Source organism: Pecten maximus, unplaced genomic scaffold, assembly GCF_902652985.1.
Source record: "Pecten maximus unplaced genomic scaffold, xPecMax1.1, whole genome shotgun sequence".
NCBI lineage: Eukaryota > Metazoa > Mollusca > Bivalvia > Pectinida > Pectinidae > Pecten > Pecten maximus.
The window spans coordinates 1-4889 of NW_022979183.1; the positions used below are offsets into that span (position 1 = coordinate 1).

General features: G+C 34.1%; 1 long non-coding RNA gene across 1 annotated transcript; it reads left to right on the forward strand.

Annotated features, from left to right (window-relative positions):
- The first annotated feature begins 411 nt into the window (after positions 1–411).
- On the forward strand, positions 412–2851 carry LOC117318310. The gene is made up of 2 exons (XR_004530330.1): positions 412–486; positions 969–2851. It is a non-coding gene; the product is annotated as an uncharacterized LOC117318310 (long non-coding RNA).
- Positions 2852–4889: the final 2038 nt, after the last annotated feature.

Below are 4889 nucleotides of genomic sequence, written 5' to 3' on the forward strand. Positions count from 1 at the left end.
TCGAAGAGTAATATTGACGAAACCGTCTGGTATCAGGCGTTAGAGGCCGGGGCGAGGGTTTCGCAAAACTACCTCTGGGTTGCGAGTTCGAAACCTACTTGGGGCAGTTGCCAGGTACTGACCGTAGGCCGGTGGTTTTTCTCCGGGTACTCCTGCTTTCCTCCACCTCCAAACCTGGCACGTCCTTAAATGACCCTGGCTATAGGACGTTAAACAAAAACAAACAAACAAAATCAGGCGTTAGGACAGACACCGGACGGTAAAGAGGTAGATATTGACTGAATTTAGCCATATTTGTCAAACAATGTCTTTAGGTAATACAAGATTAGTTCCCAAACGAAGGTTTCACTGCCGTTAAGTCATGAGTACAATACAGACATAGGCACCTTTATAATATATGCTTCTTTGTTTCTGACAGAAATTGTGATGTGTTAAACGGGAGATCTGAGCCTCATATTTACGACGAGGTTTCTGAGCCTAAAACTGGTAAGAGTTACCTCTCCTAGTGTATTTATATGATATCTTTCTATATATTCTTATTAATCTCTCAATCTTGAAGTCTTCAAAGATTTGTTTGCATCGAATGCGATTTTTGTTGCTCAAAAAAGGATCCATGACTGGAATTAAAATGTTTATTTGGTACTCTAGTATCATATACCGGGTATAAGACTTACTTGATTATACTTTAGAGGTCATTGACGAAGGTCAAATATCACATGTGTTCACTTTTGATGTAATGTTTTGCTTAATAGTGTTCACATTTTGTCGTTTACGCGAGAAAATATAGTTCCCAGTCTCCTGGGCTATAGTGGCGATTTGACTGTTTATCAAAATAAACTTGACAGCGATAATGATCATATTAACTTCATTTTAATTTTTTAAATTTCGAATTTGATATTGCTATAATTTAAGAAACAATACTTATATATGACATTTAAAACAAATAATTCAATATTCTATCGTTGTAGATCATACCCGACCATACATCAACATCGCCTTGACCGAGGATAAGCATACCTACATAGAGGTCATTGAGAACAACTGATTGCATTAACTTATTTTTATTAAATCTGACATGTAGAAAGGGCGTTAGAAATGTACATGTTGCCCTAATTGCATGCTTGTTAAAGACGACTAAATGTTTGATTTAATCTTTTTTCTTCTTTCCTGAAAAATATTTTCTTCTTCCTTATGTCTCCCTTGACAATGCCTCACGTCTGGCCTTTAGTTGAGCGTTCGCCCCTGCGAGAAAGGCTTTTGGTTCTGTCCCATGGGCGTTACATAATGGAGTCTTTAAAAACGCTAGTTGCTACTCCTGCTTAGCGGTCAGTATGTTAGGAATTGGACGACTTTTTTACCTGCTGTCAGTATGATGTGACCGGGTAGGGTGTCCTGCTGGATATCTTCGGCAGCATGGTTCAGCGAGGTAGCACTATAAAGTCGGCATCAGTTCCGCACTCACACAAAGAGACGAACAGATACCACAGTCTCCCAAACCACACACCATATACTTCACGCATGCATCTTGTACACAGAAATGACCTTATATGTTTATAGGACGCACTAAAAACTAAGCAAAACTAAAAATCATATTGAATCAATGTACTTTTCCACAACCATTTAGAGGTAGATGTATTTCTAATGATAACAAATACCATGGAAAACAGACTAAATATAGTATTTACTTGTTACAACCGTGTATATATCTTCCTCATGCTGAATTGTATTACAGAATGCAAACTAAATTCGATACTGTCATGTTACAACCGTGTATATGTATATTCGTCATGCTAATTGATAACATAGTAAACAGACTGAATTTGGTATTGTCACATTACAACCGTGTATATGTATTCCTCATATTTATTGATGTCATAGAAAACTTAGACTTAAATCGAAAGAACGAATAAACTTTTAGTTGACAAAATCATTGTTCAGTGTGGTGGCAAGATTACTGGAATATCCATTTAAAAATTTGGTTATAAAAGAAGCCTCATAGTTAAAATAGACAGTTATGAGTTAGCTTCCTAATTAAACTACATAGTTATAAACTAGCTCCCTAGTTAAAATAGATAGTTATGAGTTAGCTTCCTAATTAAACTAAATAGATATAAACTAGCTCCCTAGTTAAACAAGATAGTTATAAACTGACATCCTACTTAAACTAGACAGTTACAAACTAATCTCTTAATTCAACTAGATTTGTATCAACTAGACCCCTAGTTAAAACACCTTTGAACTCTATCATCACTGAGGAGCCATGGAAAGACGAAACCACTGTAAGATACATTTTAATTCTTGGTATCAACACTTTTGCCGCTTAGAATCACTGATGAGTCCTAGAAGGACGGAAGCTGTAGGATTTAGTTTAATTCTACGTATCAAAGGTGTTAGGACCTTAGCATCTAAACGATAAAAAAAGATGTATGGTGGTCTTATCGTCAGTGACTCGTCCTAGAAGTTCTGAACAGTTGTTTGATGTCCCTAATATCTCTGACGAGTCCTAGAAGGATGGAACTGTTGTATGACGTCCCTAGCATCTATGATGAGTCCTACATTGACGGAACTGCTGTATGGAATCCCTAACAGCACTGACGAGTCCTAGAAGTAGGGAACAGCTGTATGATGTCCCTAACAGCATTGGCGAGTCCTAGAAGTACGGTACAACTGTATGATGTCCCTAACAGCACTGACGAGTCCTAGAAGTAGGGAACAACTATATGATGTCCCTAACAGCATTGGCGAGTCCTAGAAGTAGGGAACAACTATATGATGTCCCTAAGCCTTTGACTTTGTTAATCGCAAAACTTGTTGTATAAAATGATTAAGGAAGGGATTGAGGGGAAATATTTTAAAAAAGAAAAGAAAATTTAATGAAAATGTAAGAAACTGTGTTAAATTAAAATGCACCAGTGATTTCTTCAAATGTGATTGTGGATTGTTTCAAGGTGAAATTGTGTCACCCCTTCTGTTTACATTTTTCGTTAATGATTCAGAAATTGAATTAATAAAAAGTAACTGTTCGTCGATAGAACTTCAAACTATCAGTGTTTTCTTTCCTACTTATGTATGCAAATTGTAATTCTATCTAAAACACCGGAAGATGTACAGGAAATGTTAAATCCATTAGAAGAGTATAGTAGAAAATGGAACTTAACTGTTTATGTTAGTAAAATACAAATTGTCATTTTCAGGAATTGCAGATTAATAGGAAATAAAGAGAAATGGGTCAATGCAAATGAAGAAATTGAAATTGTAGATGCATTGTATCACCTTGGTCCTACATTAAATTTTAATGGTAAATTTACGAAAGCTCAAAACAAACAGAACAAGGACAAACAGCTTTATAGGTCGATAATATTTGAAGAACAAAACTTTTTAATGTTGAATCTCGCCTTTCTGTTTTTGACACTTATGTAAATAGTATTTTGATGTATGGTTCTGAAATCTGGGACATCATAAAGCCCCTGCTATTGAGAAACTTCATATTTCATTTCCCAAGTCATTACTTGGACTCGGAAAATCAACAAATAATGTTTTTTGTACATTTAACTTGGAAGATTTCCCTTGCATATATTAAGAAAAGTTAGAATTTTTAAATATTGGTTGAAATTAAAGCGTTCAGATATGTGTACCCAAAGAATGTTACGAGATGTTTGAAAATGAAGACCCCTTGTTGATGTTTTCTTAATTTAAAACAGGAACTTTTAAGTGTCGGTTTTGGGTATATGTTTGAAAAACCCCGTAACTGTTCTGATCAGTTTGATAGTAATGCATTTTAACAATGTCTTTTTGATAATTTCCAGTAAATATGTTTTTAAAGGAATTTTATACCAAAATTAAGTTGATGATATTGAACTTCAGTCGTATCTTTATAAACAAGTAAATTTGAATTATCAGCAATTCATTTCAAAGTTTCAATTGTCTGCACATGATCTAACTATTGAACATGGAAGATATTTAGATATTCCGAGGCAAGAAAGAAAATGAATTTTATGTGGTGAAAATGATATAAAAGACGAATACCATTTTAGTTTTAAATGTGTTACACAGACATTCGTATTAATTTGATTAAACCATATTAGTTTTAAAACCTTAGTACAATTTGTATGTTTCAACTTATTCCATTACTCAAAATAGAAAATATAAAAGAACTTTACAATTTAGGAAAATATTTATCATTAACAAATATACGTAGGAAAGATTTGTTACTAAATTTTGATTGAATATATTCATTGTCAACTTAATAGATTGATAATACATTAATTGTTATCGTTCTTTAAGATGACTGTAAGAATTATTTTTGTTGACTTAAATGTATGTGAAGACAGTAAGAACTATTTGTAGAATGAATGATGAACTATGTAAGAGTTGGTATCTTTAGTATGTATACCATGTTATCCAATAAGTTGTAAAACTTACAGAATAAAGTTGAATTGATAAATTGAATTGAACAGTATTGGCGGGTCCTAGACGTACGGAAATGTCTCGCTTTCAGTACAAAGCATTTTAATGTAATATTCACTAACGAGTTATAGTTTCCACTAAAAAAAATTTTTTTTTTTTAAAACCCCTCTCACTGTACCCAAATCCCTGCACCTTTTTACTTCCTTTGAAGAGCATGCAACGATCCTTCCTTTGGCCGTAATCGTCATTTTTGACGGAGGCTTAACAACCAAAGAAGAGTACATTCCGTAATCGTTACCGATAAACGAGGGTCGCTACAGTACAGATTTGTTAGCGGTTGTTACCTCCCGTTAATATACGGAAGAAGATAGATACATCAATACATAAATTGCAACAGAGAAAGTTTATCAAACTTCTCATTTAAAATGGAATTAATATGAGGAGCCATCGAACCATAAATTCATCAGCCGATCAGATTTTGA